The sequence below is a fragment of the Humulus lupulus genome, chromosome 6, assembly GCF_963169125.1.
Source record: "Humulus lupulus chromosome 6, drHumLupu1.1, whole genome shotgun sequence".
Classification (NCBI taxonomy): Eukaryota; Viridiplantae; Streptophyta; class Magnoliopsida; order Rosales; family Cannabaceae; genus Humulus; species Humulus lupulus.
The window spans coordinates 7,063,557-7,076,096 of record NC_084798.1 but is presented as its reverse complement, the minus strand read 5'-3'; positions in this window follow the sequence as shown (position 1 = coordinate 7,076,096).

Sequence of the window (12,540 nt, the reverse complement as noted above, 5' to 3'; positions counted from 1 at the left end):
AGATCCATAATCATAACTCTAAGTGGATTAGGCTATTACCAACATATTGGGGCTGAACCACTATAAAAATCGTCTGTGTCGTTTATTTCTCTTAAAGGTTTTGTCGTTTTGACGTCTACACGTCGTTGGCCAAAAACGCGGTCAACATTTTTTTTGCTTTCATTGAGAGCTTGAAGAGAAAGACAGACGATCCTTGTAGCATGATGGCGCCTAAGAACACCAATGCGGCCTCCAAGAAGACAGGTTCCTCTAAAGAGCCTGCCAGATCAGAAGGTCCTGGCCCTCAAGACCATGAGACTGAGCCTAGAGTCATGCTCGAGGATGTGACTCCAGAGGTTGAACAACTCCAGGAAGCCATGGGGGCTTTCCAGGAGGAAATGGCACAAGTCAACGCTAGACAGGAGGCGTTCGCTGAAGAAATGGCTAGGCAGAAGGCTGCATTTGAGCAGCAACAATGGGAGATGGACGCTAGAAGTGAGGAGATCCGGCAACAGCAGGAGGAGGCCGATAGGCGACATCGCGAGGCTGCACTCGCTCTAGAGGCAGCTACGCAGCTGGCCTAGGCCAATGCCCAAGCTGTAACACGAGGAGCAGCCACCTCAGGAGCAAGGACCACAGAAGTTGGTCGTAAGAACACTGATAGACCGAACTCTCGAGGGCCAAACAGGAGTGGTAGTAACCCACCTGTTCGGGAAAAAGATTGGATCCGATCGAGCACTGCCTCAACCCAAAGGAGGAACTCCAGAACCCCCTCAAGGAGCCACCGATCAGAGACTTCTAGATCCGGAAGTCATAAATCAGGTAGCAAGAAAACTCCACCTGAGCAGGAGCAAAATAGAGCTCCTCGAGGTAAAGAAACTTCACACTTCAAAGATGGGCATGGTTGTGATGAAGCTGATAGTCATCACACTGACTAGTCGAAGGAGAAGAATGATAACAACCATCGAGTAGGAAAAAAATCGCCCAGCGCAAACAGGAAGACCACCACTGCATCCCAACCAGCAGCGCAGTGGCAAGGAGCATGTCACACATGACAAGCATTCTGAAAAAACTCGGAGTACGGTTTTTGATCGGTTAGGGAGGCATACCGCTCAGAAAGATCTAAGAGACGTCATTGATGATAGGAGAAGGACCGTCCTGGTCGATGGGCGAGATCCGAACCGACCTACCAGTCAAGTAGAAATACTTGATGATGGTGTGCCAGGTAGGAGCGCCCGACCAGGCGGTCCTGAGAATGAGTCCCAAGCAGTGGCCCCAGGCATCCAAGCCCAGCTTGATGCTCTGACAGCAGCAGTTCAGGGTCTGTCGAAATAACCCTCTGCGATCGATCCAGTAGACCACAGGAGTGGCAGATCGTTTTGTGCTCGAATTAGAGCAGCCCAGCCACCAGCAAAGTACAAAGCACCGGTACTGCCAGTTTATACAGAGAAGGTAGATCCGATAAGGCATGTGGGGAAATTCGAGGACCAGATGGAGCTGCTCGGAGTGAGTGATGACTATCGGTGTAGAGTCTTCCCCACTACATTGTCTGACACTGCCCAGGAGTGGTATTGGAAGTTTAAGCCAAATTCTATCACCTCTTGGGAAAGTTTCAGGAAGGAATTTTGCAGGCAGTTCAGTGCTGCCCAGACCCCTCCAGTTTACGCCAATAACTTGGCAGATATTAAACAAGGGAAGGAGGAATCTCTCAAGAACTACATACAAAGATTCATGAGAGAAGCTAACCGAGCTACTGTAGTTGGAGATGAGGGGAATATGGTGGAAATTTCTTCCGGCATAATCTATCGGAGTCCTTTGTGGGACAGCATTCATCGCAACCCAATTTCAACGTTACAACAATTTCTTGACTGGGCGGACAAGTATATGAAATTGGATGATGCGATTGAGAAGGGAGAGAAGGGCCTGAATAATCCGAGCGGATCGACTGATCCTCCCAAGAATGGTGGAAATGATAAAACTGGTGGTAAGAAACGTGGGAATAACGGGTCTGACCGCCACAATGAAAAGAAGGCTAAGTCGGGATCAAACGACAAGCCAACTAAGTATGAACGTCGGTTCACTAATTACACCACTCTTTCAGCAAGCCGAGTGGAGATATATCTCGCAAGCCATCAGGAGGTCCCCTACCGGAAACCCCCACCAATCAAGAAAGAGATGAGTAAGAGAGATATGAACAAGTTCTGTCGCTTCCATGGAGACTATGGTCACAACACGAATGAATGCAATCATCTTAAGGATGAGATTGAGTTTCTCCTCCGGTTGGGGAAATTAAAAAAGTATCTAGCAGAAAAGGCCCAAGGAGAGGGAAGTAACAACAATCCTGGATTCAAGCGACAATTGTCCCCGCCTTTGCAACCCGAGCCTGCGGATTTCACTCTAGACACCATATGTGGAGGTCCACATTTGGCTGGTGATAGCAACAAGTGTAACGACCCACTAATCTAGACTACTTGGACCATTAACGAATCTATACATAAAACTTACATTTTTGCGGAAATACCATAATTTTATTGAAAACTTATGGAAACAAAGGTTACTTTCATAAAATAAGTAGGATATGGGTACCCATTGTCTTTAAAACAAAAATAACTTAAAAACTAAAAAGAGTTACATAGAAAATGCGGAAATACATTTAAAACCATAAAAACATAAACAAGACTACATCCTCGAATCGAATAACGCTCGGCCCCTTGACTCCATTCACCATCGATACACATCCTCTAAGCGTCACGAATCTTTCCGCCTCTAAAGCTTATTTTCCTGCACAAAAAAACAGAAAGGAATGAGCCTAATGCCCAGCAAGGAAAAATCTAACACATAGTCATAAACATAAACATAATTTCATAATAACGTAAAAACATATCATAACACATAATACACTTATTATAATGGCCATTATTCTTGGGGTCCCATAGACTAAACAAGCTTATGCCCATGAGATTAGTGGGGTCCTACCAGCTAAATAGGCTTATGCCCACAATCTTTTTGGGGTCTTGTTAGTCAAATAGGGCATATGCCCAAGCCTACAACATACACATGCACAACATATTCATAACATACCCATATCATATCATAACACAAAAGATAACATAAACATAAACATATATATTCTAGCCTATTTTCCTTACCAAAGTTACCGGGATTATGGACTGAGTTGGGACTTTTGGAGCACTCCTAAAACCATAAGAAAGAGTGAGTCTAAAGAAAGGAGATGAAATGAAAGAGATGGAAAGACTAAACCATAAAAACATACTTACCAACTTATATGCTTAAGAGCTTGGATTCCCTAACCAAAATAAGAATAAGGTTAGGGGACTGAGTAGAAGGTTTTGGAGAAAGGAAATAACATAAAATACAGAAAGGAACTAGAGTTTTGGGTTTACCTCAAAGATTGCAAGATCAATCTAACCTTCACCGAAATACTATAGAACTCACTTCCCAAAGTGTTTGATAAGCTTATGATGTTTAAGCTTATAGTTTTTCCCCAAACCAAGTGTTTACACTCTCACACTCACTTAACACTAGCAGCTTCTGAACTTAGAGCAAATGGTGAATAATGGCTGGGTACTAGGTCCTATTTATAGAGTTTGGGAATGAAAATATCTTGATTTTACTTGAATAAAAATAATGGCTTTTTAGGTGAAAATCATTTGAATAATCGTTCAGCAGAGGCTGAAGACTCGTTCACAAGATGCTGGACTGTTGAAGGAGTTTGAATGGCTGAAAGGAAATGAATTCAAAAGAGTTTGAATCCATGCTGAAGGAGGCGATATATCGCCCCCTGTAGGCGATATATCGCCTGGGCCAGTATGCCCGAGGCGACCGTGCATCGTTTCGTGTTTTCCGTATCTACGTGCTGCGACATATCGCCCCCTATAGCTGCGATATATCGGCACACGCTGAATATTTAAACACGAAATTACACATTTTTAGCTAAGTTTGAATGGAGTAAACAGCCTTGACTAAGCCCTCAACGTACTCAAAGCTGCTGACTGACCCTATAACATTCAAACTTTACCCTTATTTAATTTAATCCTCCAAAATACTTAATCCTTAATTACCATTCATAACATGTGCTTAAAATCCTATTGGTTGATGTCTAAACCTTATAATATAATAAATATAATCCTTAATATCAGTCACATTAATCAAACCTTAGGTTATACTTAATATTCTTAAACTATAGGTAAAACTTAGAAAATCTATAAGTACTACTATGAGTGTCCAAATAATTCCCGGTCTGAACCAAAAATCCATAGTAACAAAGATAATGCTATAAATACTATCATACTATTATCTATCTTAGCTAAGTAAAGTTCTTGGACTCTACAACAAGGCAAGGGAGAGGTATGCGCGCACCCTTCGTCATGAGTTGGATGCAGCATCAACCTCTGAAGTTATGGATGTGGAGGAGCGGCCTCCGAAGAACCCACGATACGAAAGTGAGTCCCTCACTTTAACTGAAGATGACGCTCGACACGTGAGATATCCTCATAATGACCCTCTCGTCGTGACAGTTCAAATAGCGAATATGAAGGTGAAGAGATGCTTGGTCGACACAGGGAGTTCTGTGAACATTATTTATAAATCATCCTTTGAGAGGATGAAGCTATCTATCAATGACTTGAAGCGATGCTCTCAAGTCATTTATGGATTCACTAGAGAAGGATTGTCACCAGCTGGAACGATCAAGTTGCCAGTCACAACGGGGGATTCTCCCAAGCATGAGACAATGATGACATAATTTTTGATAGTCGACTTCCCGTCTGCCTATAATGTGGTCATTGGTCGACCACTACTCACAACCTTGCACGCAGCAGTCTCTATATGGCACCTTTCCGTGAAGTTCCCGACCAGTGCAGGCATAGGCTGCGTCCGAGGAGACCAGAGAGAGGCTAGGGAATGTTATAATGCCTTGATAGCTAAAGCAAGGAAAGGGCCAAGGAAAGCAACATGATTGTATGTGCCGAGAGAGAGGAGGTAGACGAGATGGATGTCGACTAAAGTTTCACAGTCGAAGTCGATCAGGAAGAAATATTAAAAGAGTTTGGCCAAGAAAGCACTCTTGGTTTAAAAGAACAAAAAGCCCCATTCGGTGATGAAGTCACCAAATATGGTGTTGCCCAAAGCGAGGGAAGGGACTTTGATCCTCGCTTTGGGGATTATGAAAGTGAGGTGGGACCGTCCGAGGAGTTAGAGGAGGTCCTAATAGATGAGAACGATCCGACCAAAGGGGTCAAAGTTGGAAAAAAGTTGAAGGTAGAAGTGAGAGCACAGCTAATAGAATTTTTGCGAAGGAATCAAGATGTCTTCGCCTGGTCTCACAAGGATATGGTGGGTATCTCACCAACTGTGATCAGCCACGTGCTCAACATGGATGAAATCTATCCAGCAGTGCAACAGAAGAGGAGATTGCTTGACAAAGATCGAGCAAAGGCTCTCAAGAAGGAGGTGGAGCGGCTAAAGGAAAATGGGTTTATAAGGGAAGCATATTACCCTGCCTGGGTTTCAAACCCAGTATTAGTGCCCAAGCCCAATGGAAAATGGAGGACCTGTGTGGACTTTACCGACATGAACAAAGCATGCCCAAAGGATTGTTTTCCTTTGCCGAGAATAGACCAGTTGGTAGATGCGACTTCTGGTCATGAAACATTGTCCTTCATGGATGCTTATTCGGGGTATAACCAGATTAGCATGCATCCTCCTGATGAAGAGCATACCCGTTTCCGAACAGAGATAGGGCTGCACTGCTATAAGGTCATGCCTTTTGGATTGAAGAACGCGGGAGCTACCTACCAGCGTTTGGTGAATGGTATGTTCCGTGACTTAATCGGCAAGAGTATGGAGGTGTACGTAGATGATATGCTGGTAAAGTCAAAGGAAGCTGAAGGGCATGTACGAGTCCTGGAGGAATGCTTTGCAATACTGAGGAAGTACAACATGAAGTTAAACCCCCCCAAATGCTGGAAAATTTCTTGGGTTTATTTTGAACTCCCGAGGAATAGAGGAAAATCCAGAAAAGATAAGGGCGCTTGCAGAAATGAAGTCTCCGACCAGAATTAAGGATGTGCAAAGCTTGACTGGGCGGATTGCAGCTCTAAGCAGGTTCATCTCTAAATTGACGGACAAGTGTGTCCCATTTTTTAATCTGCTTAGAGGGAGCAAGAAGTTTGAATGGACGGTAGAATGTGAGCAGGCTTTCCAAGCCATAAAGGAACACTTGGCCCAACCTCCTATTCTTTCGAAGCCAGTTGATGGAGAAGACCTCTTTATTTACCTAGCAGTCACGGAGCACGTTGTTAGTGCTGCCCTAGTACGAGAAGAAGATAAAGTGCAGCATCCGGTGTACTACATTAGCAAGCGATTGATAGGAGCAGAATCCCGGTATCCCATGATTGAGAAGTTGGCCTATTTCTTGGTACTTGCATCCTGTAAGTTGCGGCCGTATTTCCAGGCACACCCCATTAAAGTCCTTACCGAGCAACCCCTACGCCAAGTCTTGCAGAAACCGGAGTCATCTGGTTGGCTACTTAAATGGGTGGTTGAATTGGGCCAATTCGAAATCAAGTACCAACCGAGATCTGCTATTAAGGGTCAGGCTTTGGCAGATTTCATTGCTGAATGTATTGGGATTGCTGATATTCCCGACCAGCAAGAATGTGTAACTGGGCAGAGAGAGGATCTTCCTACTTGGCAACTTTTTGTTGATGGGTCGTCAAACGAGCATCATTCAGGAGCTGGAATTATATTGGTCACGCCAGAGAAGCACCAAATTCATTGCGCATTAAGATTCAGATTCAATGCTTCTAATAATGAGGCGGAGTATGAAGCCCTCCTAGCAGGCTTGCGCTTGGCTAGAGATGTTCGTGCCCGGTCGGTTGAAGTGAACAGTGATTCCCAATTGGTGGTCTACCAAATCTTAGGGGAATATCAAGCAAGGGGCCTACGCATGATGGCATACTTAAATAAGACAAAGGATCTACTAGCACAATTTGAGGAGTATACCATTAAGTTGGTACCACGGGAGTAGAACTCTAACGCAGACTCTCTAGCAAAACTAGCTAGTGCAAAAGATGTTGAAACTCTGAATATAGTACCGGTGGAATACTTGGCAAAGCCGAGCATTAATGAACAAGAAGCCATGCCCATCACAATAGTTGACACTTGGATGACACCCATCATTGCTTACCTTGAGCAAGGAACCCTCCCAGATGATCGTAATGAAGCAAAGAAGATTATGAGGCAAGCTACTAGGTACATTATGATGGATGGGATGCTGTATAGAAGAGGGTACTCTTTGCCTCTACTTAGGTGCATAGCACCCGACCATTCAAAAAACTTATTAGCTGAAGTGCACGAGGGGTTCTGTGGAGATCATGCTGGGGGGCAGAGTCTATCTAAAAATATTTTGTGGCAAGGATTTTTCTGGCCTACAATGAATGAGGATTCTATGGAGTACATAAAGAAGTGTGATAAATTCCAGAGATTTTCTAAAGTGCCCAGGGCGCCTCCGAATGTCTTGAAGCAAATGCAGAGCCCATGGCCTTTTGCAGTATGGGGCATTGATCTGATCGGAAAATTACCCAAAGGGAAAGGAGGAGTACAATTTGCAGTGGTTGCTGTGGATTATTTCACCAAGTGGGCTGAAGCCGAACCACTAGCCACGATCACCTCGAAGAAAGTGTTAGACTTTGTGGTTAAGAATATAATATGTTGTTATGGTCTGCCCAAGAAGATAGGGTCTGACAACGGCACTCAGTTTGACAGTGACATATTTACCGATTTCTGCACTCGGCATGGCATCACAAAAAGTTTCTCCTCGGTAGCCCATCCACAAGCCAATGGACAAGTTGAAGCCGTAAATAAAACTCTGAAGGATACTTTAAAAAAAAATCTAGAGCAAGCAAAGGGTGCTGGGGCCGAAGTCCTTTGTTCATACAGGACTACTGCCCGGACAGCAACTGGTCATACCCACTTTTCCTTGGCATATGGGTATGAGGCCATGTTACCTGTGGAAGTAGACCCACCATCTCATCGAAGAGTCATGTACGACCAGGAGGAGAATCACCAATTGCTAGTTGAATCTTTAGATTCCCTCGAGGAGAGACAAGAAAAAGCAAGTTTGAGAGTTGCTTCTCATCAACAAAAGGTGGCACGCTATTTTAATTCCAAAGTCCGAGATCGAAAGTTCCTAGTCAGAGATTTGGTCCTCAGAAAGGTGTTCATCAGAGACCCGGCGGCTGGAGTACTAGGACTAAACTGGGAGGGACCGTACCAAATTGAGCAAGTCTTGCCACCCGGCACTTACAAGCTTGCTCGGTTAAATGGAGAGCTGATCAGGAACTATTGGAATGGCGAGCACTTGAGGAAATATTATCAATGAATACTGCTTACAAAGTAGTAGCTTTGTATCAAGTGTTTAACTTGTTATTTAAGTTTGTTTGTGAACTGGCTATTTGCTAACCAGTCATGTTATTTTGAACAATGTTATTTTGTTTGAGACTCGTAATTAGACACGTTTTGTCCTTTTTTTTACGAGTAATAAAAGAGATCACGCGCAGCGCGGTCGAATCTTGCTACAAATTTTGCATATGTGCTGATTATTCTTGCTTTGGCAGTGTTCAACTGTCATTACAACTTAAAATAAAAAAGGTCTTCTAAAAGAAATATCGATCAGTGTTCAATTGGTCGGTATCCATCAAATGAATGACCAACGTTTAAATAGTTGCATGTTTTTGCAGTAGTTAACTGCTGAAATATCTTTTGTATATTCAATGTGTTTCACGAGTAATAACTGCTCGGACAAATTCGGTCAAGTAGCAAGTGATCAAGGATTTTTCAACCCTCAATCACTTGGGAGACACATAAGGTATACTGGCATACACTTCAACACAGGCAATAAGAACACGAGCAAAGATATTTGTTTTCAGGCTAACTTGTAAGTTTTTGAAGTCGAAAGATCCGTTAAGCTAACTTGTTTTACAAAGCTTAATTAACTTGGAATTTTTTCAAAATTTTAAGTTAGAAGCAGATACTCGTGTGACAATAAACATTATGCTCATAAAATGTTAGAGCAATAAGAGTGTGAGAAAGTTTACTTAGTATGGACTTATGAAATGTCTAGAATTTCTAAGTTAGAAAACTAAGTACTCACGTGAAAATATAAGGCATCTATGTAGTAAAACTTTTAAATGATTAAGTCTATAAAAGTAAAATGTTCATAGCTCGGCCATACGAGCAAAAGTGCAGTAGCAAAATACAAAACTAAAGTCTACTAGTCAAACTAGTCAGATGGAGGACTCTCTGGTAGGATGGGAGCTCACTGGTCGGCTATGGCAGGTTAATCAACCCCTTCCTCAGCATCAACTGCTTCTTCCGGTCGGAATGACAATGTGGGGGAAACAGATGTAGTGCCGGCAGGATTAGCTGCTTCCTCTGCAGCCTTTGCCTCACATTTTGCAAGCTCCTCTGCCTTGGCCTCCTCTATGAGAAAGTCGAGGTTGAGAGGCTTGTTCAACTTCCACACCTGGTAAAAGTAGTTGAAGCAGATTTCCTCGTAGCGAGCAAGATCGGCTTCTTTCTCCTGCCTTAGCTTCTCATTCTCATGAGTCAATTCCTCGTTCTCACGAGTCAGTTTCTCCAGCTGATCGGCCAGTGACTTGTTGCTTTGAATTTGTTTTTGATTCTCATCAAATAGTCTCCTAAGAGACTCATCCCACTTAGCCACGGTCCTCTCTGCCTGCTCCAGCTTGGATTTGAGGTCTTTCTCTGAAGCAGTTAGAGTCTCCACTCTAGCTTGGGCATCCACTAGTTGATCATTTAGGACCTCGATCAACTCCTTATAATCAACTGCTTGGAGTTGGGCGTGAGTGATGGTGACAAGCGACTGCATGGAAAACAGGAGGTTAATACAAGTGAAAATATTAATAACAAACTGTCTTAAGATAAAACACTTACATTCATCAACTGAGCAAGCCCTCTTCATAAGACGACTTCAACGCTAAGCCGAGGAAAGGATTCAAAGCTTTGAAGCATTGAAGTATCATGGAGAGTCTGGTCAAGCAGTTCCTTCCCGAGGCCACCAGCGGTGCAAAGGACCTCACTCGAGCCAGTCAAGCGAGTAGGAGTTAGGCTCGCAGAGCGAGGAAGCGAGGAAGGAGTCAACAGCGGGATTGCGGTCGACTCATCGGGTTGCCTCCCTTGGCTAGGTGGAGTGGTCCTTGGGACTTTTCTCGGAGGGGTGGAGCCACGTCCTTCCCCGGATTTCCTCTTTGGGGCAAGAGGGGTGTTGAATTTCCTATACATCTCTGAATCTGCAAAAGAGAAAGCACAAGATTTGTTAGAAAAAAAAAATATAAAGCAATATGTGGATAAGTACATTACTACTACCAGACAGCTCTATAAATCCCATATAACCAAGTTATCAATCATCTTACTATGACTACTAAACCTGAGTTAAGGATTTGATCTAGGAAGTCGTCCTCGTCGTCGGATGATGAGCTTGAGTCCCTCTCAAGCTGGATGGCCTTCCCCTTCCCAGGCTGTGTGGGAATAGCAGGTCTGCGCTGGTCCTCTAGCTGGGGCTCCCTAATGATGAGATCACCTGGTCTGCGGGAGTAGGGAGACGGTCCAGGAGAGAACTGATCGATCACTACCTTAGTGTCGGCGTTGGACTGATCAGTTGCGTTCGCCTCGTCAGTAATGCTCTCCACTGTGATGTTCTGGTTACTTGGTAGCAGGCCCACCATCTGAAGATTACGTACAGTAACCAGCTCTTTCACATCCTTCTCCTCGATGCACATATTGGCCAACTCCTCTGCTCAGGCACACATTTCTTTTGTAGGCAAGGGTTGGTGAAATGGACCCGCATGCGTAAAATTCAGGTTGTTGGCTTTGATGTCCGAAGTGAGAAAATACTCTGTATAGTATTTCCCATGATTCGACTTGTCAATGCCATAAAGGTATTTAACCCTTTTATGCCTATGAAAAAGGTGGAAAAAACCCGTGTTCTTGTGGCTCGGGTTGGTTCTAAAGTCGAATAGGTAGTGTATTTCGTGGGGAGTAGGCAGATCCCAGCCTTGTAGGAAGTAAAGGATGAACAGGGCAGAAAATGCATGAATCCCATTAGGAGCGATCTGAAAGGGAGAGATGTTGAAATAATCCGCTACTGACCGGAAGAAGGGGTGTAGCGGGATAGTGGCTCCTGCATATATATGGTGCCTAGACCAGGCACAGTAAGGTCCGACAAGCCTGTTAGCTCTCTGATGAGGGCGCAGACATATCACATTAACCCCTCTCAAGCCCAAGGCTTGGATGTGTTTGTCAAACATCCCAGGGTTAAGTTTCGTAGGTTTGGCGGTAAACCAAGAACGTGTTTCTTCTCCTTCCTTCCTTGGTTTTTAGACAGCCAGACGCTGGATCTCGGTAGCGAATTTCTGGGTAATTTTTCTCCGAGGCTTATTTGGTTTTTGTGTCTGGCGGGGTGGTCTCGAGGAAGCCGGAGTTCAGACCTCACTGCGTTCCACCACTTTCGGTACCGCTCTGCGGGCTACTTGAGGATCCTGGTCCTGCGGGAGTCTGTTGGACTTCTTTACCCTTATTTTTGACTGTCCAGCCTGTTGATGGAGGAACTACTCTTCGTGAAGAAGATATAAAGCTGAACGGGGGAGGATCTTCTTAAAACGGCAGAGGCGATCCTCAGGAGTGCGACTGTTAGGAGACTTCGACGAAGAGTCGCTGCTTTGAGGAGTATCGCTCGATTGCGGGATGGACGTGTCAGAATTTGTGTGGTTATCACCTCCCCTATAGTCGAAGCGATTCATCTACAAAAAATAAAAATGGGGAGGTGAATAACCATACGAATATAAATCAATCAGTTCAACAGAGCAATGTTTATTTTTCTACTTAGAAAAAATTTATCTAAGTAGTAAAATGTTAGCATGCATGAGGAAAATATAATTTTAGTGCCTAAAAGTGCTTAAAGTGTTAAAAAAGGCTGGTGTCCGAGTGGCTCATATGGTGTCCGAGCAGACGCCTTAGGATGGCTGATCGGGTGTCGTGCCGTGCCTGCCGAGCGGATGCTGGGTGTCCGAGCGGGTGGCCTAGCTTTCGTGTGCGCGTCTAAGCATCTGTCCGAGGAGCCAAGCCTGCGTCCGAGCAGATGGCCCAGCATCCGAGCGGCTTGCCTGGTGTCCGAGGGGCACGCCGAGGGTGTTTGAGAAACTTTCCGAGGAGCCAGGCCTGCATCCGAGCGGATGGCCCAGCATCCGACCAACACAACCTGTGTCCGAGGGGCCCATCATGTCCAAAGTGTGTGTGATCGAAGAGTGCCGAGGGACCTAGTCCGAGCAATGAGTCCCTAGTTCGAGTAGTGAGGCCCTAGTCCGAGCCCAAGGCTAGGCATCCGATCGGACTAAAGCTTTCAAAGTATAAAAGGTAGTGACCAATCGGCCATACCCCATACCACAACCCTAAACCTATGCCGAAAAACAAAGACCCTAAATTTCATCTAGCATAAACACAATTTCTCATCCAAAACAC